General features: G+C 39.5%; 1 protein-coding gene across 35 annotated transcripts in view; it reads left to right on the top strand.

The window, feature by feature from the left end:
• The window catches only part of FARS2 (phenylalanyl-tRNA synthetase 2, mitochondrial), a 623,580-nt gene that overhangs the window by 81,542 nt on the left and 518,450 nt on the right, over positions 1-23,588 (top strand). For 26 of the 35 annotated variants that reach the window (XR_006717077.1, XM_045497529.1, XM_045497536.1 and 23 more), the window contains one exon: positions 13,599-13,633. The exons of 3 other annotated variants lie outside the window; for them this stretch is intronic. The gene's annotated coding sequence lies outside the window, so the exon portion shown is untranslated. Of the gene's footprint in view, positions 1-3,728; positions 3,786-13,258; positions 13,503-13,598; positions 13,634-23,588 lie in introns of those variants that run through there. 6 more of the 35 variants (XM_045497514.1, XM_045497510.1, XM_045497506.1 and 3 more) reach the window with 2 other exon arrangements.

The raw sequence follows: 23,588 nt of genomic DNA, 5'->3' as shown, positions 1-23,588 counted from the left end.
TTGAAGCAGGACATGGTCCTGAGTACAAATTCTTCCTTGAAAATGTGAAAGAAAAATGAAACTGTCCAGAGTGCTAGAAACACTAAGGGGTGTATAGAACCCTATTTATAGGAGGGATGGTGCCTTGTAGGCCCTTTGGCATGAAGTTGGCCACCTTGGTGTGACGGCTTTTGGAGGGGCCTCATCCAGATCTTCTTCTCTTCTCCTGCCTCACATTAAATCCTTACGAGCTAGAGAGCAAACGTGGACTGATGACTTCAGGCTGAATATCTGTTGTATATTTTAAGTTCACTTGTTGAGTTGGAAGAGCCTCTCTCCCTAGCCCAATCCTTTTCTATTAATGTACTAAGTAATGTATGCAAATACTTAATGTTTTGACTCCTGAGGGGATGTTAGAAGCCATAATAATATTATCAATAATATTTGTCAAACAAATGTATATATTGGGCAGCTACCATGTGCCCCAATAGTACAGGAGGTAGAGAGGTGAGCTCACATCTCCATGCCCAGGGTTCAGCCACAGTGGCAGACCGTCTGAGCTGCAGTGTGCTTCTGTCCTCTCAGACCATCCCCAGGCATTTAGGATGGGACCTGAGCTGCTTCTGGTCAGACTGCTTAGTGAGGCCACTGAAGAATTAAGGAAAGTCCCTGGATTGAAAATTTAGTGGTAGGTTTTTGGCGTGTCCTTTTCCTAAGGTGCAATCTTTTTTGGCATGGACCTTCTTGAATATGACTGGCATGGTGCCTGGCACATAACAGCATTCACCAAATAACGTTTTTCTCTTTTCTCTGCCATGTAGATACAAAAAAAAAAAAAGTCCAGGGTATTTCAGAAGAGAGCTAGAGCACTGTGTATAGCTGAGATGTATCAGGAATGTTTTCCGGATGAGGCTGATATGAGGCAAGAGTTAAAGCATAGGGTGATTCATTTATTCACCTGATGCTATAGTCTACCTAGCATGTTTCAAGTGTTGCTGTGAAATGAGAATATAACAGTCACAAATTACAAACACAGGTGTTTGCAATCTGGTGAGTCAGACAAATGTTCATTAAGTAATCATGTAAATAAACATAAATTTACATGGGAAGCAACCTAAATATCCCATGGGAAAATGATGAAATAATTGTAATTTGTTTTTTTGACTTAATATAACGTAGCCATTGATATTGTTTCAACAACTTGTAAAATGGTTGCAATAACTTACGTTGGGTATTTAAAAAGGGAGATATAAGATAGTCCCTACTTTTTTTTTAAATGTTTATTTTTGACAGAGAGAGAGAGAGAGAGCGAGAGAGAGAGGGAGACAGAGCATGAGTGGGGGAGGGGCAGAGAGAGAGGGAGACACAGAATCTGAAGCAGGCTCTAGGCTCTGAGCTGTCAGCACAGAGCCCGACGCAGGACTCGAACTCACAGACCGCGAGATCATGACCTGAGCCTAAGTCAGAGGCTCCACCGACTGAGCCACCCAGTCACCCCAGTATAGTCCCTACTTTGTAAAAACAATACATGTTTGCCTATGCATAGGAAAGCTGATTATACAACACATTGAACAGTAGGTATTCCTAGTGATACCATTGTGGAGCATAGAGCATGTTCTCATTAAAAAGGACCTTTGTTGCCAGAAAGTGAGCAGATTGGTTTTTCCATTGTTTGAATTCACAATTAGATGATTTGCATGCTTTAAATGAGGAACTAAAGCTTTAACTGGTATTCTTTCTTGGTTGTTTTGGTTTGGTTTTGACGGTGAGGGGGGAAGTAAGCTAAAATGTCACTGAGGACTCCTGCTGAGTGGGTTCTGGTGGAAACTGTCTTCTAGTGCTTTCCCTGGAGATGTGAGGTCCAGGAACGGAGTCTCTCTCAGTGCTACCCCTGCAGGACTCACCTTCCTTGGTCTGCTGTGGGTCTTGCTTTGCTTTGGGTTTTGTCTCTATTGGAAGATAAAAAAAATTTGTATCCAGAGGGCAAGTCCCAGAAATGCTTCCAGAGATGATGATGGGAGTTTGATTTCCTTTGTTATTAGTCAGTATTTGGGTTGTTTTGGGTTAGTTCCATTATTTTATAAGCGAAAGCTTCCATCTTCTCTAATCCCTATCAGAAATTATTTTGTTGGAAAGTTGGGGTGTTACTACTTTTATTGGCTTAAGACGACGATAATTCTGGGTTTCTAAATGGGTCTTTTGTTTTGCTTTGTTTTGTTTTTTAAAGCATCTGTGTGTTTTTTAGTTGAAAATTAAAAGTATGATAGAGGTACTGATGATATACTCACAGGATTAGATTATGGCATATAATTTAATTATCATAAGATGTGAAAATTCTAGAAAGTTTTCCTCTGATTTGTAATGTTTTCCTTGTAAAGAAAATTTTTCTTTATGTTCTATTACTTATTTCAAACATCTCCTGAGTCATTAAAGTGATGTAGTTCTGATGGATAGAATAGCATTTCTGCAACCTTCCGTGCCATCTTGGATTTGCCCTGCTCTGCACAATAGAGGTACCAAGGCTTGGCCTTATGAGGGTAGAGTTCTTTTTCTATAATGGTTTAAGAGATGGTCAAAAGACCTCCTGCTGCTTTCCTTATACGCAAAATTACATAAGTAGCAAGTTATACTTTTAAGTCTTACAGACTTTTCATCATGAGTCTCTGTTGAAATATGAACATCTAGGATGGAGAGCAGTGGTCATCCAGAGTCTTGCCGGGATTTCCTGTCAGTTACCCGGAGGACAGAGCGGAATGACCAGGCTGGGGAAGGTCTCGTTACTGCTGGGCCTTAGGGAGGAGCAAGCAAGAAGCTCCTCACCGAGGACTTTGCACGGCTGACTCTGGTTCTGCAGTGACGGCAGCTCCTATTGTACCGGGCTGTGAAATTATTCAGAAAAGAGTAGGGATAATGCATACATTTTACTTGCTTGAAACTAATAGGCGACTTCCTTCTGGGATTTGCTCTCTATGCCAATTAATTTATAATCTGTTCTACTTTCTCTTCCCTTACCTGCCAATCACTGCTCTTTTTAGTGGTAACCGCAGGGAAGAGACTAGGATTTTCTACCAAGGTGGGTGTTACAGCTCCTTCCACTGTTGTGTGTACACGCGGGCCCTCTCACCTCTCAGACATCATCCCTTCCCGTTCTTAGTTCTTGGGCTGCTACTCACACGTTTTGTGAACATACTGGTGAAGGAGCAGTTGAGCCATTTTGGTGGAGCGAATTTCCATTTACCAGCGTATGAGGAGGGCACGCTCAGGGACCCCAAACATAGGTATATGATACACTGCGTGCAAACAGTGCTAGAGGAAACCTAGCTGTTTCTCTAACAAGTCAGCGTGACGAATGATGGAATCTACCTTTCCTCTGTCTCTCTGGGCTTGGCTCGCGGCCCCCGAGGTGCAGCCCTGCTTCTGGGAGGACGGGCGCTAAGGTTGCTGCGTGCAGTTGACAGGGAATCAGACTGACTTTCCACCGAGAATGGACCACAGATTTCCTGTGTCACTTCCCTGCCTCCTCAGACTGTCATGTGGAGAGACATGCCATTCTGCTGCAGGAAGGCGTTTGTTAGCAAGCCCCTGCAAACATCTGGTTCCTTGTACCTCCCATGCATCCCGCAGGCGCAGATTGCGAGAAATCTGAGCATTGTTCAAAAATGGCTTTTACTTTTAAAATGTTTCTTTTAATTTTGTCAAGTCTTTTTATATTAAAAAGAGTGTTTCTCTGTTGCTTTTCTGTTCCCTAGATATATGGCATATCAGTTCCTCTGGCTATTTCATCCCCCTGTAAGCTGGCAGCTCTGGTGGGTATTTTAAAGTCTGTAGGTTTTTTTTTTTTTTTTTCCTTTTGACAAAGGGGAGAGGAATTGCTGGCATACTGCGTGCCAGAGCGCTGAAGCAAATCTATTTCCAGCTTGAATATAGCAGCTAAAGAAATTTCCAGAGTGGTGCATTATTTATTTTTCTTCCCTGATGCTAAGTCTCATAATGGGGATGCTGAGTGTGGTCCTCTTTGTCATTCAGCAGCAGTCAGGGATTGGAATGATTGCACCTGCTTTTTTCTGCCTCCCTGTGCGGGCACCTGTTTCAGCGGTGTCCAGCCTCCAAACTTCAGGAGCAAGGGATCTCTAAGTTGCTGAAGAATAGGAGCCACAAGCATTTCTGGTGGTTTATCAGATGCAGCATAATTTTCCAGCTCAAACAACAGGTTCTTAAAACCAAGTATCAGAAATATTTTGCATGTACTTGCAGTCTAGCCATGAAAAAATTTCCCACTTGTTTAGGAAGGCCGTATGATTTTTACTCAGTGATCAAATTTTTCAAATGTTTTTTTTAATCACCATAAAAAAGAATGATTTGTAAATGACTATGTCCAATGCATGCAATGTATGTGATGGACAAATTAGTTACAAAATCATTACTGTAGTATTAAAAATGGCAAGCATTGTCAGTTTAAAAACACAGTAGTTTAATAAAAATACGGGAACCTTTTAAACGCCACTAAAAATAAATGAGTGTAAAAGGATACATTTTGAAGCATTAATTGGAAAATTTGAAAATACCATTTCTAATACCTAATGTTAGGGAGGAAGTGTTGAGGTGCATTCACAGGTACAGTGTTTTTATTAGGCTGTGTGTCTATATGGTTTTACAACGTAGAATATGCATACACATTATTTGCTCTGAAAATTACCTATCTTACCCTTATATGACTGGAGCAACTCCAAAGGTGGTTGGTCAGGCTCCTTTAGTTCGGCATTATTTCAAGTGACCATCAGTGGAGCGTTTACTCTGCCGTGTAACTCCCTGTAATCAGGACTTAAGCTGAGCCTCAGGGCAAGCCCAAGTCACTGTAGGGATATTTATTCTAGACAGAGTGATCACAGATTCTAGGGCAGGGCCCTGACATGTTCTCAGGAGGAACACTTTTCATTTCCCTCAATTGTTAGCATTTGGCACAGGACCATCCTGGTGAGTCTTCAGAGGAAACCTTGCCCGCATGGCTGCTGACCCCAGGGCTCCAATGGCTGCTTTGAGATCCTCCTGGAGGTCCTTATCAAGGACAGGTCAGGTTTCTCTCCACTCCTAACTGGCACCAACAGGGACTAGAGATTGGCCAGGTCTGGGGCTGCTGAGAGCAGATTTCCGGGTTCCTCCCTTTTCACTCCTTTTCTACCACCTTTGTTAAGGCTTTGTGTTCTGGGGTCAATGGCCTTGTCACTCTTCTCTCTCTAGAAACTTGGGTAGAGAACATAGCCACATGGGAGACCCCAAGTGAGCCACGCGGCACAGTGTTTGCTCTGAGCATCACTGCATCTCCACCTGCAAGTGCCATCGGATGCTCAGAGTTGGGGAGCATGCAGTTGGGGTGTGGACTGTTCTTTCCCAAGAGGCAGTATTTTGTTATCAGTGACTTATTGATAGACCTTTTATGTTAATTTACATGTCAGCCTCATAACTATCTGTAGATACTCTTCTATGAATTTAACTAGTTAGTGCAGCTGGCTACTATGGTAGCCAGACCTGGTATTAAGGGCATTACACACAGGAAATACTGACAAGACTGAAAACAGAGTCATGAAAATGGTAAATCAGCCCAGGCCCCTCACAGATGCACCTGCTCCTTAGCCTGGTTCCTTATGCTGGGGTGATAGCGCATTTAACACTCCCGGGCGAGGGGCACCTGGACGGCTCAGTTGGTCAAGTGTCTGACTTTGGCTCAGGTCATGATCTCACGGTTCTGGAGTTTGAGCCCCGCATCAGGCTCTGTGCTGACAGCTCAGAGCCTGGAGCCTACTTCAGATTCTGGGTCTCTGTCTCTCTCTGCCCCTCCCCTGCTCTCACTCTGTCTCTCTCAAAAGTAAATAATAAACATTTAAAAATTTGTAACACTGTCAAGGGAGATTGTGGCTTTCTAGTGTTCAGCTGAGTTAACCCCCACCCTGGAAAAACAAGGAAGGAAAAAAAATTTTTTTTTACTTTCTTTCTTTTAATCAGCACTCTGCTAATGGTGCCAGTTATTATTTCACAGTTTTTCCATTATTTGATATGAAATCTCCATAGTTTGTGAAGCTGGTTGGTGAAGAGAAGAACACAGAAAAGGTCACGTTGTGGATGGTGAAGATCACCCGTAGGGTTTGCAGTGTGCAGCCTGCATCCCTGCATGCTGTTTAGCTCTGAGTTGACCTTTTCCTCCTTTTCTCCTTTCTTACTTTTCATTCTGGCATCAGCCTGCAGTCTGCTCACTTGAGAATAGAAAACTGGGAGGATGGGCAGGGGACAGCTACACCTGCACCGCCCCTTGCCTTGTGTTGATTCTCACTTTATGGGCATTGATACTATTCTGGGCTTTACTGAAACATACTGACTCCTGGTTTGTACATCTGATTTTTAGTAGCAGACTGGGAAATTTTATCCCCTTCAGAGATCAGGCAGGGTATAGAACGGATTTGTTCTTAAATGGTAAAAAGAGTCTTTCAGATTCATGCTGGTCTTTGCAAATCACCTAAAAATAGTGATCTTAGTATTGTTAGATCTTAAAATAACTAAACGTGTAACTTTTATTTTTGTTGCTGGTAAATGAGACTTCCATTTTTACTACATTTCAGGATAGGCCAGAATTAAATATCCCCTTCGCCTCAAGTTATAAGAAAATAAATTGGGAAGAGTCTACCTATCATTATGTAGGAAATTACTTTAATTATAGCAGGAGGCTGCTTAGTCTTTCTTACTTACATCCTTTACCGTCCATCCACTGTGAGCTTAGATATTTGAGAAATTGGTCTAGAGAATAATAGTGTGGTTTTGCAGTGGTCCTTTTGCTCTGTTAGTTTTGAGCATGAATGATGTGAAGGTAGGATGCCCCCCTCTTTATCATTAGGATCCCGTGTTAGCCTCTTCATTGGCAATACCATGTTATGAAACATTAACATCTTAAGATTCAGGAGACCCAGGTTCTGACTGAGCTGTGTTCTGAAGAACTCCCATAGGACTGTGGGGGAATGTCTGCCTCGATTTCCTAAGCCAGGCACTCTGGTCTGTCACACCTCTGTCTACAGGTGTTGATTCCTCTTACTTTGTCATTTTGAAGTGTAAATGATGGTAGAATATTTTAGGTGTCTTGGTGCCTTCTATTTTATTCCTTTTGGCTTTTAAGATACGACATGCATTTTGTTAGGAATTATCTTGTAATAAGAACAACTCAGTAAGTTCTTAGTTGTTGTAAAAACAGCTTCTGAGCCATTTCAGTTGTGAACACCTTACACTGCAGCTCCGAGGCCTAGAATGATGAGCCCAGTTCTGTGTTTTAAACAGCTCTTCTTTCCCCACTACTGTTTCTTTTGTAAACCTTACCAAGCCATCTCTTGTGGTGGAGGGCAGCCATGGTCAAATTCACCATTCCTGGCCTTGAACTGAGGGAGTGTCTTGTCAGAGAAGTTAGAGGGAGGGAACACCTCTGGTGCTACTTCCTTCAGGGCTGCAAGATCAGAGCACACCTTTGCAAAATGGTCCTGCTTTATGTGTGCGAAGATTTTGGGGTGATAGAATGCCATGTTTCAGCTACACCATAGCCTCATGGATTTTCACCCACTCTCGTAAACCCTGTTGCTTTAAAACATGTGGGGCTGCCATCCAACTTGTAATGAAGTTGATAGAATGTATTTTTTTTGTAAATTGAAGTCCACCACCTGGTGCAGTATTTTTAAAATTTGATAGCCTATTGATTTCCACAATCATTCATGTGTGTTACGTTATTCAGTTTCTCCACACATTAGAATGATGGTTCAAAATCAAGAATGTGAGTGAACAACAACAAAAAGCAAAAAGAATGTGAGTGAAATCTAGAATGAACTCACCGTTGTCTCTTGACTGTAATTTTTGTCCTTCCATGTTTGATGTGCCTGTGAGCTGACTTTACTCATAAAATTTTGATACCAAATGTGTCCTTTGCTTGTTCCTCCCCCACCCCCCATATTAAACACTTTTCCAGCTCTTCAGATACTGACTGTATCCTACAATTAAATTTGGTTCTGTACTAGCTACCCAGATTTAGCTCAGTCCCCACAGGGAGAGGACTCAATCCCACCAGACCCCCACCTCCCCCAACCCCTGTAGATGCTGGTCACCTTTCCAGGTTGCTACCCATGCTTCTCACCAACCAGCTTGAATCTTAGGTTCCCATTAACCCCCTCCTCAGATTCAATAATTTGCTAGATTGGCTCACAGAACCCAGGAAATCACCTTACTTACTATTACTGCCTTATTATAAAGGATACAACTGAGGAACAGCTAAATGGAAGAGAAGCATAGTAGAGTGGATGGCGACAGTAGAGTGTTGGGCAGCACATTTCAGAGCATGCCATCTTCCAACACCTAAGTGTATTCACTAACTTTGAATGTTTTCTGAACCCCACTGTTGGGGATTAAAAAATATTTTTTAATGTTTGTTTATTTTTCATATATATATATATATATGTGTGTGTGTGTGTGTGTGTGTGTGTGTGTGTGTGTATGTGTATGTGTAGAGAGAGAGAGACAGAGACAGAGAGACAGTACAAGTGGGGGAAGGGCAGGGAGACAGGGAGACACAGAATCTGAAGCAGGCTCCAGGCTCTGAGCTGTCAGCACAGACCCTGATGCAGGGCTTGAACCCATGATCCATGAAATCATGACCTGAGCCGAAGTCAGAAGCTTAACCAGTTGAGCCATCTAGGCACCCCTTTTTTAATTTTAATGTTTATTTATTTTTGAGAGTGTGAGAGAGGGATTTTTTTAATGGGTGTTTTATTATGTAAGTATAATTACAACAAATATAGGGATATTATGTATTAGGAAAAAAATCAGAAATGTGGCATCAAAGAAATTTCATGTTCATTAACAGACCATTTTGGATTATGCCTCCAGTCTCCCCTAGAGATATAGTCATTGCTTCTATTTTCTTGGGTAGATTTGGCTGTTTGCTACCAGTATTTATGCAAGTATTTATTTGAACATACCTTGTAACTTCTAGAAGACCTTGCAAATGTTTGCATTATTGTAGTAGACATTTGGTCAATATTTGTTGATTTATAATCTTATCCCAAATATTTTTTAGACTTACATCTTAAGAACTCTGAAGTTTCCAGGCTTTATACTTAGTCTTCAGATAAAAGATTTCATTATCTCTCTTACTTTGCTTGTCTGAATTCACCATGGTCTTTCTCACTTATGTTTATAGACTTATGAATTTTAGTTTTAAAATGCTTTGTATTTAGATACTCATAATGAGAGATTCAGCAGATCCCTGTTTCACATCTTCTAGGAGCTTTGAAATGTCACTGCTTCCCCCATGTCCAACCTGCTTGTTATACTTGTTATACCTCTTGGGATTCTATGGCCACACGGAAGGGCTCAAAAAATAGTGTTCTGGTGGCTGGGATTTCCTCTTATCTGACCCCAAAGCTTATTCATCTCTATTTCTCTTTGGAATGTTAGGACCAGTAATGGAATATTAAGGGTTAGATACAAGGAAGGAGATAGATATAAAGAGGATTAGGGATTAGTCGGTCTAGGATGCACAGTATGGTTGTTAATGGGTCATGGTAGGGTTGAGTCTAAAGGAACCGTGAGATCAAAATTTACAGAACTGGACCATGAAACCAGATGTGGGAAATATTCTAAAATGATCAAGGCAAATTTCACAGAATGCTGCTTCTTAGGGTCTAGTACCCATCTGTCTATAATCATTGGTCTTAAGGGAGGTATTACTCTGAATCCATAGTCTGACATTACCTGTGTAATTTATGACCTCAGAGAGGATTTGTGCGAGGAGTATGTATGATTTAGTGAAACTAATCTACAATTTTTCTAGCCCTTATGTACGAGCTACTCCGAAATGACTTTAAATACATTACTTCATTTAGTTTTCACAGAAACTCTATGAAATGGATTTCTTCATTCCCATTTTTTATAAAAGACACTAGAACCCTGGGAGGTCACATGATTTGCTCACATTCCAGGTTAGATTTGGAGAGTCCTGGAGCCAGGATTGAAACCCAGGACTGTGTCACTCTGGCGATTTGTGATGGATACTGATCACCTAGTATGTAGCAGGCCCTGGGCCAGGTACTGGAAATACAAAGACAAATTCAACTGTGCTCACTTCAAGGAAGACAACATATCATCTTCATCAGAATGCTAAGGAGATTCCAAAATGAGGAGATTCCAAAATGACTTAATTAAAAGCACTGCATAAATGCATGTCATTCTATTAGCTTGGCAATGGTTTCCTGCCAATATGAGTGCTGAGAATCAATAGGAAGAAGTATATGGTTATAAAAAAATGAGCAGAGCTATAGAAAGGCTAATTGAAAGCATGGAATGTTAAGAAACTCACAGATTTATTTATGTGAAGTTTGGAAGATGCTATTCTAGCAGTTTCTGGCTAGTTTTGATGATTGATGATATCCCTAAAGTAGCTGAGCTACTCAGATTAACTTAAGTGGCTTTATTTAAAACCCTGCTTTCTCAGAGATCCTTACTTTTAATGCACCCAGAGGTATATACCTGTGTTATGTAGGGTATAAGCTATTTTCGAATCAGAGGAAATGGAGAAAACAAGGTCAATATCACATGGTTTCAACACTGTTCGTCAGTATATTACCCATGATATTGTGCCAGTGCAGTTATGAGACTATGGGAAGGGCAAGTGGGGTGAATGCTCATGTGGGAAGATGATTAGACTTAGACAATGGATGAATTACATTAAAAACATATTGGTTCAGTATTAAGGACTATAAAAAAACAGATACTAGGAATTTGCTTTTATTTAGCAAAATGAATAATTCTTAGGTTTATAGATCAAATCAAGAATGTTATGCTAATACTGACTTTTTTATATGACCTTGGATTTATTCAGAATGCTTTCTTTTTGTATTGGTAATTTCTAAAATGTACCATTCTTCTTTTTGAATTATCTGGATATTCTTTATCACCATTACTTTTTTTTTACTGCTTTCATGGAATTATGTCAGTGAAATTAGAGGAAACTAAAAGATGTGCTTAGGAGCAGTCAGTATTTAAGTGGTTCTATATATTTTGGTTTTACTTGAAATAGGCAAGAAGATAAGAAAAAGAAACGCGTGTAAAGCTCACTCATTGTGTGTGAGACACCCAGCTAGATTCTATGTGTAGATTCTGTGTGTGTGTGTTTGTGTGTGTGTATGTTTAAATATCATCTATACCCATACAGATATATAGATCTCATTTCATAGCATTGATTACCATTTTTCAGATGAGGTTTTGTGATATTATAAATGACTTGCTAGTTAAGGTGGGTGTAGATTTGAACCCAGGACTTTTACTTTCAAAACCCCTGTTTTTGCTGGAGTTTGCTGCTGATTTGAAATGACTGAATTGTAGTTATCAGCAAGACTATAAAACACAGAGTGATGAAGTTATAGCATCAGGTTTGATTTACTTTTTTTATTTTTGATCAACATGATCATATTAAGATATTTTCAAGAGAGTCCTATAGTGAAATCTATAAAATGTGTAAGGAAAGTCCTGCCTCACTAGGTTTTGAACCTTGTTTAAAGGATATAATCACCTGGAACCTTTCTTAATTGCTGGTCTCCATTTATTGTTGAATTTTAGAAGTTGTTTTCGGCCAATGTTACTTGTATAACTGCTGTTTGGCTTTTGCTTGGCTTCCCGTGTCTGACTGGCCTGTTGGTATTTCGAGCAATCCCTAGCCAGATATTAGACCAGTAGCATACAACATTAAGTATTTGTTGTAACTTTGAACTCTGATTTGACTTTTCTTGTATGTATACCATCTGCTGCCTTTTCTCTATACGTTTTTGGCTGTCTGAACTTATTATGGAATAACCAGTCGGAGTCTCACCTCTTCCATGAATGCATTACCAGGCATTGTCTGCATTTGCTGTTCCTCGTCATGTACATCTGCAGGACCTGATGGCTCTTCTCCTGTTAATCATGTGTTCTTTTATAAGCGTATTTCTGTGTTTCACTGTGAATACTGTGATGTTCCAGCTTCATATATTTTAAACTCTTTGATTTCATGGATGGTGATTTTTTATTTTATTATTTATTTATTTATATTTATTTATTTTTTATATAATTTATTATCAAATTGGTTTCCATACAACACTCAGTGCTCATCCCTGCAGGTGCCCTCCTCAATGCTCATCACCCACTTTCCCCTCTCCACCCCCATCAACCCTCAGTTTGTTCTCTGTATTTAAGAGTCTCTTATGGTTTGCCTCCTTTCTTCTCTGTAACTTTTTTCTTTTCCCCCCTTCCATGGTCTTCTGTTAAGCCATGCTTATCCTGTGGTAATATGGAACCCTTGTCCTTTGCCATCTATCTGTATATTAGGATTAGGGTCTGATATTGCTCTTTTATGATTTTTATGATGATGTAATGATTTCTCTGAAGTCGATGGACCTAAATTTGGTTTCTAAGTCATGTGACCATTTGTTGCCATTTGACCTGTGAGGACAGTGGTTCCCTGGCATATGGGACTGTACTCTAGTAAGACGTATTTGTCCAAAATTGCTACTTCCAAATCAGTGTCCTCACTTCATGGGTTTTTGCTGCTTTAAGTGACTCATACGTTTATAAGTTCCATTTCCATTTCAATTCTGCCCCCATCTTATCCTTTGTTATAACCTAGGCCAGAAAGGGAAACAAGTACTCTCCTAGAAACTGTATAGAGGGCAAGTAGGAATGACAAATCAACAGATGCCAGAGAAAGATCCATAGTTAACCAGCAGGATAATCATGTGCAGGTGTTTTGTGTTGACATTTCTTCTTAAGAGTGTTGAAGCTTTCTGGTTTGCTAGACTCTATTTATAAATGTGTTTTTTTTTTTCTTTGTGTCTTACATACTGATGTTATTTTTTGACCAGTATTGAAATTTAGAATTAATTTAATTAAATGCACAGATATCATTCAGATAAAAGATTTCAAACTGTTTCTTCCGAGCAAATATTCTTAGGTAAAACTAAACATGTTATGAACAATTAGTGATTATAATGTAAATCCTTTTTAAAAATACTTTAGCAATGGAGAAAAAAATTACTTTACCAATGCTATTAGGTGAAATAAAATTACATCATGTGATTCATTGTGTAGAAATATCATGAATGAGTTTTTCACTATTACTTCTACAGGTTAAGTTTGGGAGAAATTGTATGTAATTAGAGAACGTAATATTTATCAAAGTAGAAAGTAAAACAAATTAACATTTGATATGCAAACAATAACCTTGTTTTTATTTAGTTGTACTGTCAAATAGTAAGCATTAGTGCTTATGTGTACAACAAGCCTAGTAGATAGTGGATATTTGTGCATTCAAGTCCATTCTTTTTATAGCCTTGGGGCAGGCATTTTACGTTTTACAGAGACAAGAGGGACGAGATTTTATTGTTCACACTATGCTGTACCTCAGAGGTGCTACCCCCCACTAGTGCAAACTTGGAGAAACACTGCACCTATTTCTTCTGCACAGAGCTCTGGTATGACTTAATATGAAAAGTTACAGAGGCTTGAATGTATTTGAACCATTAATTTTCAACTGTTTTTTCCGATTGTGTTTTATTTTTATTTTTCAGATACTGTCTCCTTTGGGATTAAAACAGACTAAAAGGTAAGGTTGCTTTTTGTAAGAAAGCTCAGAGTGGAGGAAAAAAATCTTAGTTCTAAATATATCATTCTAGAGTTTTAAAATAAGACAGTTTTTTCTCTGGAAGAACAAAGACATGGAAGGCTGATGGTTTTTTAAAAGTCTCAGAGACTTTACTTCATACCAGTGTAACTGAAAGCTGAGTCTTTTCAAGCTCTTCCTAGGATCAAAGATATTTCTTCACATATGTGGGAACTCATAACTCTATGGGCAAATAAGCTATTTTCAAAAGCCCAGATTTGTTTTTGAAATAAAATGTATGCTTTTGTTTTCCAGATCTATATTTAAAATAATGTAAACAACTATTTATATGGCATAGAATGTTGAAAAGACCATCAGCATTTCAAAGAGCTGACATTCTGTCCCAGAGCCCTAGTAAATAGTGGCTGGCTGTGTCATTCACTGCAGAGATTTTCCCCATTTTCTTTTTTAAACTTTCAAATTTTCTGATGGTTACAAACATCAGCAGTCTTAAATTTTCATATGGTCAAACTTATGTGTCTTCCATTCATTTATTTCATTTACTTCTTTTGTATAACAGTCATTCTTAACCCCAGATCAGTTAAAAAATTACCAATATTTCTTCTGTTTTTGTTTGTTTTCTTTTGTTTCTATGTTTAAAAACAAAGTCTGTCTTGGCATATGATGTGAAGATGAGTTCATTTTTCTCCCAAATAGTCCGTTTCTTAACACTATGTCTTATGGAATTTGTTTCTACATTGATTTGTGAGGATCTATATTAAATTTTAAAATTCCTCAGAATCTGTTTGCTATGTCAGGTCTTTTGCCATTTAAAAAAAAAATGTTTATTTATTTTGAGAGAGAGCATGAGCAGGGGAGGGGCAGAGAGAGAGAATCCCAAGCAGGCTCTGTGCTGCCAGCACAGAGCCCAGTGTGGGGCTCAATCCCATGAACCACAAGATCATGACCTGAGCCGAAATCAAGAGTCAGATGCTCAGCTGACTGAGCCACTCAGGTGCCCCTCTTGCGAGTTTTCATTGTTCCTTTTTTCTTACTTATTTTTCAAAAAATTGCTAGCTTCTGTCACTTGTTTAATTTTTCAAATGAACTTAGGTGGTGTTTCAAGACCTCTTTTTAAATTTTTTTTTTTTTAATGTTAATTCATTTTTGAGAGACAGAGAGAGACTGAGCATGAGCTGGGAAGGGGCAGAGAGAGGGAAACACGGAATCCGAAGCAGGCTTCAGGCTCTGAGCTGTCAGCACAGAGCCGGATGCGGGGCTCAAACCCACGAACTGTGTGAGATCATGACCTGAGCTGAAGTCGGACACCCAACCGACTAAGCTACCCGGGTGCCCCTCAAGTCCTCTTAACTTTCCCCTCACACCCCGGAGAAATTGCCGTTAGAAATTACATCAAAATAATTTGGATAGAGCTGGCATTTTTGTATTATTCAATCTTCCCATTCAACATATATCTCTTTCTATTTATTCTGATTTTCTTTCATGGCTTTTGGTAAATTTTTGTATTTTGCTTCATATAGGCCTTTTTTTTTTTTAATTTTTTTTTTTCAACGTTTATTTATTTTTGGGACAGAGAGAGACAGAGCATGAACGGGGGAGGGGCAGAGAGAGAGGGAGACACAGAATCGGAAACAGGCTCCAGGCTCTGAGCCATCAGCCCAGAGCCCGAAGCGGGGCTCGAACTCCCGGACCGCGAGATCGTGACCTGGCTGAAGTCGGACGCTTAACCGACTGCGCCACCCAGGCGCCCCTCATATAGGCCTTTTTATATGCAGTAGTTCCTCCCCTAGTTCTGGGGAATTTGGTCTAAGACCCCTAGCAGGCACCTGAAACCATAGAATGTATTGAACTCTATGTATCCTGTGTTTTTCCTATATATACATACCTATGATAAAGTTTACAAATTAGACACAGGGAGAGATTAACAATGATAATAAAATAGAACAATTATAACATTATGCTGTAATAAAAGTTATGTGAATGTGGTATCTCTCTCTCAGAATTTCTTACTGTCCTGTAGTTACTCTTCTTGTGATGATGTGAGGTGATAAAATGCTTGTGTGAAGAGATGAAGAAAGGTGAATGATGTATGCTTGTGATGTTGTGTTCGGCTACTACTGACCTTCTGAAAATATGTCAGAAGGAGGATCATCTCCTGGGCCATGGTTGACTGAGGGTAACCAGAACCGTGGAAAATGAAACTGTTTATAAGGCGGGGGGGGCTACTTAGTTATTATAAAATATTTTGTTTTCATTATAACTGTATTTCTTGTTGGTTATTGTTGGGATTGAAAAATACTATTGCTTTTTAGGAATTTTACATTTATTCCCTTGAGCATCCTGTTATTTGTTCTAATAGTTTGTCAATTCATTTGAGATTTCTAGAGAGACAGTTATGTGTGGCCAATAATACTTTGGTTTCTTCCTTCCGGAAGTTATGTTCCATTACCTTCTGGTTTATGTTCTCACATTGGCTAAAGTCCTAAAATGAAAAAAAAAATGATTGGTTGTAAAGTATTTACCCTGTTATAAATGATTTTATAACTTACCTAGAGACTGTAGGGTGCTTTCCACCAAGAAGAAAGGTTTTTGGAAAGTTGTCACATTTCCTTGGTAATTAATCAATGAAATCTGTTCATATTTTCAGAGGAACAGTTATAATTTTATTTTATTTCTTTATTTTTTTAAAGTTTATTTATTTATTCTGAGGGAGAGAAAGAGAGAGGTCTGGGGAGGGTTGGAGAGAGGCAGAGAGAGAGAGAGAATCCCAAGCATGCTCTGCCTTGTCAGTGTGAAGCCCTATGCTGGGCTCAAACTTACAAACCATGAGATCATGACCTGAGCTGAAACTAAGAGCCAGATGCATAACCAACTGGGCCATCCAAGCACTCCAAGAATTATAATTTTAGACAAAATTTATTTAAAAATTGCTTTGAAAATTTATTTAAAGCAGATATTTAAATAAATTATTGTATATTTTTATTCTTTTTATGTGTCTAGGTGGGAACTTGATGATATTGGGAAGGAAAAATTCAGAGTCTGAAAGTAATATGACCTCATTGGTTCCAAAGGAAAATCCAACTTTTATGGATAATTGTTTTCATAACTTTTATGGATAATTGTTTTCTATATTGATTGTATAGAAAAAATAAAAGTTTCAATGTTTTCATTAGAGACTCAGCAGAATTATCTTTCCTTTTTTTTTTTTTTTTTTGTAGTATGCAAACAACTTTTTTACTAATTAACTTATTTTCACGTTGTGCTGTTTTCTATCTCATGAATTGTCTCCATTCCCAGGAAGCTAAAGCTACTTGCTAGATTTGCTTTGGTGTGTTTACAGTCTACCTGGTGTACCTTTAAAATGTGTCTTTCTTTTCTCGTCAGCTGTCTTTTGCATAGCTTGTCACTTGTCCCAAGGTTCTGCATAGAATCCACACAGAACTGGTGGGTACTGTTCCCTGGATGTTTCTGCAGCAGTGACTTGCCTTTCCCAGTGTTCAAGATGTTGCATTCCATTACACAGGTCCTAATCCTGTCCAGATGGCAGGAATTCTCAGAAGTTTACATCTTTGAGTGGGCTTTTTCTTTTTTTTTTTTAATTTTTTTTTTTTCGATGTTTATTTATTTTTGGGACAGAGAGAGACAGAGCATGAACAGGGGAGGGGCAGAGAGAGAGGGAGACACAGAATCGGAAACAGGCTCCAGGCTCCGAGCCATCAGCCCAGAGCCCGACGCGGGGCTCGAACCCACGGACGGCGAGATCGTGACCTGGCTGAAGTCGGACGCCTAACCGACTGCGCCACCCAGGTGCCCCAAAGTGGGCTTTTTCTGATCATCTCTGCCAATAGTTACTGGAGTCCCAGGGCACTGTATGGTAATGTTTATGGTATTTAGCACTCTAGCCCGCTTTCTCTGCATTTGTCTATAGTTTGCCACAGTGCTTCATGGCTAGGTCACATTTCCCAGAAATCCCCAGTGCTTGGCACTGCCCCTGTTTGTTGAAGAATGAGTGGGAGCTGTCTATATTTTCATGCTCAGTGCTCTGGAACATGCTTCTTGTAAATTTCCTACATACTTCCCAGATTTGCTAGCCTTTTCTATATATTCTGTTTTTCTCAAAAATACTCTATTAATAATGATCATGATACCTGCTTGTTTACTGTTCTTTCCTGAATATATATATTTTCTCAAACATACTATTTTAACAATGTTCATGGCATGTAAGTTATAATACATAAATTCTTTCTTGGGCTTCATATGTTGCTATTATAAAAATGAATGGAAACTAAAGATTTTTTTTTAAGATTATTTATTTTGCAAGAGAGAGCATGAGCAGGGGAGAGTCAGAGAGAGAGAGAGAGAGAGAGAGAATCCCAAGCAGGCCCCGCAATGTCAGTGAAGAGCCTGATGTGGAGCTCAAACTCAGGAACTGTGACCCGAAATCAAGAGTCAGATGCTCAACCAACTGAGCCACCCAGGCACCTTTTTTTTTTTTTTCCACATTTAATCATTACAGTAACCAAATGCCTATGTTGAATCAGTTTTGCTATTTATTGATGAGACCTCACTCTGTGATAAACTATCTTGCCCTTGTAAAACTAGTCACCTATGAGATGTCTTTTCATATGACCTTGCTTCTATCAGATGCCCAGGAAAAAGGGCATCTGATAGATGTTTGATGTGGAACAGTGGCATATGTCCCAGGAGAATGACTGCATATCCTAGAAATATTCCAAACTCATTGATTATATTTTATTAGATCAAAGAGCAAATACTAAGGTCTGCTTTGGGTAAAAAGTTAATCCTACCAGCAATGTGGGTGGTTTTTTGTTTTTGTTTTTTGTATTATTTTATTTTATTTTATTCCTAAGTCTTCAGAATGCTTCACAGGAATTCTCCCTTTTCTCCTCTGATCCCCATAATTTTATTTTTAAGTAATCTCTATACCCAACATGGGACTTGAATTTACAATCCCCAATTCAAGAGTCACATGCTTCACTGACTGAGCCAACCAGACACCCCTAATCCTCATGATTCTTATGTTAATAAACGAATCCATTTAATTTTAAGCTATTTTCCTTGAAAGTCAAAGTCAGGAATTTGGTGTTTCACAAATCATGTTTCACGTACATTTCCTAATATTAGAAATTACTAGGGAAGCAATAGTACCATATCCTTAACAGAAAGATGATAGTGGGTCTTGGGAATGGCTACGTGAAACCTCCCTTGTCGGGGGTATTGGGGTCTTTCCTGGGAAGCTGCGTGTCATTTCAGGTCAAGGCTGTGCCATCTTCTGTCTTTCCTGTCTGGAGGCTGTCAATGGTGTGGATTAATTGTATGTCGGTAGAGGAGGAATTACCTGCATGGTGGCTGAGGAGAAAAAGAGGAGACAAAATGGAGACAGAAATGTTTTTTGGAGTGAATTTCCTGTGGGCATGTCATTCCAATTTTGTTTGCCTGCTCTCTGGCTGTACATACAGATTGCATGTCCTGTGATTGTATATCCTGGGAGAGAAGTTTTGAGGGAAGCTGTGAGAACTTTCCAGGGAGCTCGTGGGTGGAGTTTGGCTCTCTTCCAGCGTGGTGTTCCCACAACCCATGGGATTGCGATGGTATCCCTTTTTATTTTCCGATTCCTGCCTTGAGTGTCTTCTATACTGACATCCAGAAATTCATTTTTATTTTTTGGTGGACTTTATTTCTGTCTTCAAACATTTAACCTGTGTCCAGAATTGTATTTTAGGTACCCCAAAGTAAAAGAATTATTTGAACAAAGGCAAACTAAATATTTAGAAAATTCTAAAAATACATTAGGGAAGTTTTCCCCTGTTATTTAGCCATCACATCACATCTGGCAAAATTATCTGTGCTGATACTTCTTTTTTAATCAATTCTCATAGCATTTGTGATGCAGTTGTTTATTTAGAACATTAAGAATACAATAGGAAAGTAAAATGAAAAAGCCCTAATTCTTTTTTTTTTTTTTTTTTAATTTTTTTTTTCAACGTTTATTTATTTTGGGGACAGAGAGAGACAGAGCATGAACGGGGGAGGGGCAGAGAGAGAGGGAGACACAGAATCGGAAACAGGCTCCAGGCTCTGAGCCATCAGCCCAGAGCCCGACGCGGGGCTCGAACTCACGGACCGCGAGATCGTGACCTGGCTGAAGTCGGACGCTTAACCGACTGCGCCACCCAGGCGCCCCACTAATTCTTTTTTTTAATTTTCTTTTGGAATTTGATTTTTACCATCATATACTATTTGATTGAAATGATTGTGCCTCTTTTTTGCCGCCTTATTTTTTTAGGATATCAAATCCTGTGAATTGGTGATAAAGTAGCCTTTAGTCAGATTATTAGGAATTTCACTTGTATTAGGAAGCTTGATATGTGTGGCTTTTATTAATTCAAAGCATATAAATGAATGAGAAATGATTTGTTCAACAGTGTTTATTGAATATATACCTTCTTGGTACATAGTATTTAACACAAACTTAGTGGCTTAAATCAGCACCCATTTATTATCTCAGTTTCTGTAGGTAAGAAAGTCTAGCCACAGCTCAGGTGGGTTTTTTCTTCATGGTCTTTCCAGGCTGAAATCAATATGTTAGTTGAGTTGCATTCTCATCTGGAACTTGGGGTCTTCATCCACACTGATATGGTTTCTGGCAGAATTCACATTATGGTGACCCTTAGCTTCTAGAGGTCTCCCACAGTAAGTACCCTGCCACCAAGCTCCCTCCATAGATAATTCACATTATAGCTCTTTTTTATTTTTTTATTAAAAAAAATTTTTTTTAATGTTTTTATTTATTTTTGAGACAGAGTCAGAGCATGAGCAGGGGAGGGGCAGAGAGAGAGGGAGACACAGAATCCGAAGCAGGCTCCAGGCTGCGAGCTGTCAGCACAGAGCCTGATGCAGGGCTCGAACTCAAGGACTGTGAGAGCCTAAGTTGGACGCTTAACCGACTGAGCCACCCAGGCGCCCCTGTAGCTCTTTATTTTTTAAGGCCAGTAGGAAGATCTTTAATGCTTCCAGTCTCTGTGCCTCTGTGATACCTAAGCCCTTTTGGAAAGGAATCCCTTGATTGGGCTGGACCCACTTAGAATAGTCACCCCTGTGATAAACTCAAAGTCAACTCATTAGGAGTCATAACTGTGTCTGCAAAACCCTTTCACATTTGACATGTAAACACAACAGTGTCATGGAACTGATAGCCTTCATATATGCAAGTTCTTCTCATAGTCAAAGGGAGAGGATTATATAAGGATATGGGTGATTCGGGTCATCTTATGTTGGGCAGAGATTTTGGAGCTGAGGATACGGAAAAATTTTAAAGGATTACTCTTTCAACTGTGTGAAAAGTAGGCTGTAGAGGAGTAAGGATGGAAACCGGAAACAAGTGTCAAATTTCAAGTGAGAGTTCTTGGTGGCTTAGTTTGGGGTGGTAACAGTGGAGATAAGTAAGAAAGTTGGAATCAACATATGTTTTAAAGGTAGAGCTAACAAAATTTGTTTATGGATTCAATATGAAGCATGACAAACAGAAATCACAGGTGACTCCAGAGTTTCTGACTTGATCCGCTAGGAGGATGATGTGAAGAAGAGCAAATTAGAGGGGGGAGTGCAAAATCAGAAGCTTAGCGTTGGTTGTAATAGGTTGGAAATGGCTATTGGACATCCATGTAGAGATTCTGAGTAGGCAGTAGGTTAGTAGGTTTGGAGTTTAGGGGAGGAGGATTTAGCTAGAGAAGTTTCAGTTTACAGGTGACATTTAAAATTGTGAGATGGACCACGTCACCTAGGAAGTGAGTGTAGTGCAAGAGGCGTGACTTGAGGACTGAGCCCTGGGGCTCATCAGTGTTCCCAGTTGGGTGAGGAGCAGGAATAAGCACATGACCAGTAAGGAAGAGCTAGTGAGAGAAGAGAAGGCCAGGTGGTGAGCTGAACCCTAAGATGAGAATGTTTTAAGAAAAAGAAGGGAGCAAGTTTGTCAAATGCTGCTGATTGTTCAAGAAGGATGCACACCAAGCACCAGCTGTTGGGGTTACTAATGCGGGGGTCACTGATGGCCTGGACAGCAGCAATTATGGTGGTGGAATAAACGCCTCCTTGGGCTGAGTCTAGAGCATGGAGCAGAGGAATTAGAGGACATTGGTATATAACACTTTGGAGGTGTTTTGTGGTAAAAGAGTGGAGGTTAATGAGATAGTAGCTGGAGAGGAAGATAGGGTCAAGAGAAGGACTTTTTTTTTTTTTTTAATTTCAGAGAGAGAGCCAGAGTGCATGTGCATGAGTGGGAGAGGGACAGAGGGAGGGAGAGAGAGAAAATTAAGCAGGTTCCACATTCAGCATGGAGCCCAGTGGAGTGTGGAGCCTGATGGGGGACTTGATCCCATGACCCTGGGATCATGACCTGAGCTGAAACAGAGTCAGACATTCAACTGACTGAGCTCCCCAGGTGCCCCGAGAGGGACTTTTTAAATGATAGAAAATATAGAAATTTGAAGAACTATGTGAATAAAGGCCTAAATAGCTCATTAGAAGAAAATAGTAGAAAAGTCTACCTTCTAGGCACTGAAACTTTTTACTTTTACTTTCTACTGTTAGCCTTGTTATCACTCTCTATGATATTACTGTTTTTACTTTATTTATTTAACCAAATCATTACACATGAGTGGAAATCTAGATAGTCATTCTCTGGCTATCTTGCAATCCTGGTAATCCTGAGTGCCTTTTCCTGGAGGAACAATTGCATCTTCCTACTTCTTTGCCTTCTGTCTTGTAGCTAGGGGCAGGCTTGCTTGCTTGCTTATTTATTTATTTATTTATTTATTTATTTATTTATTTATTTATTTTTTAAGGTTTATTTATTTTGACAGAGAGAGAGAGTGCAAGTGGGAGAGGGGCAGAGAGAGAGAGACAGAGAGAGAGAGAATGAATGAATCCATCTCAGGCAGGCTCCACACTGTCAGTGCAGAGAGTCCAATGAGAGGCTCGAACTCACAAACCATGAGATCATGACCTGAGCCAAAGTTAGACACTTAACCAACTGAGCCACCCAGGTGCCCCACAGCTAGGAGCTTGTATGCAAGGCAGAGAGTTGGAGTGGTTTTTGTGGTTTTATTCATTTCCTTCTCTAGCCCCTGAATTTTTGCTTATGATCTAGTACTAATTTCCTTGGATGTACTTTATTTAAAAAAAGAACTGAAAGTAAATGTGAATTGCCTTTGACCACATTTTTTCATGGGTTAAGAATAGAGTGGAAGAACATCCACTTGGTAGGTTCTTTGTTTATCTCTATCCTGCAGATCTTGGAATTCTCTGCCAATAACCATGAACAATAAACAAGAGTTTGTGCATAGCCAGAGAAGATGTCACAAAGCCAGTGCAATCTAGTCATGGGAGAGAAGCCTAGCAAAAGAAATGTAAAAGACATACTCTTCAAGAGACTGGGTTCTAGTGTTTTCTCTGCCACTACGGGCTGCCATCCACTTTACTTCACAATGTACTCCTCAAAAAGTTTTTAAAACTTTCGTGTGTAGAAGTTGAACATGTAGTTTTATGTTCTCAGAGAAGTAAAAGATAAATGTGTGTTTTTATGCCAACTCTTATTACAATGTACATGTATTTCTAGAGCATTAAACGTGTAGTAAGCTGAAATATTGACAGTTTTACAAACTGCAATTTTGTAGCTCAGATTTTGCTTCTGTCAGTAATAGTACTGTCCATATCAGTGAAATACACTGTTAGTACTAATAGAGGTAAGGACTATATCACTGGTGGTTTTGTAAGGGGTAGAACAGAAACCCGTGATGTTGACTTTAATGCTATCTTGTCCTTTTATCTTTTAAAAAAAATTTTTTTTTAATGTTTGTTTATTTTTGAGAGGGAGAGACAGTACACGTGGGGGAGGGGCAGAGAGAATGGGAGATTC

The sequence above is a fragment of the Leopardus geoffroyi genome, chromosome B2 (genome assembly GCF_018350155.1).
Source record: "Leopardus geoffroyi isolate Oge1 chromosome B2, O.geoffroyi_Oge1_pat1.0, whole genome shotgun sequence".
Lineage (NCBI taxonomy): Eukaryota > Metazoa > Chordata > Mammalia > Carnivora > Felidae > Leopardus > Leopardus geoffroyi.
The sequence above is the reverse complement of the archived record's forward strand: the minus strand, read 5'-3'. Positions and strand labels throughout refer to the sequence as shown.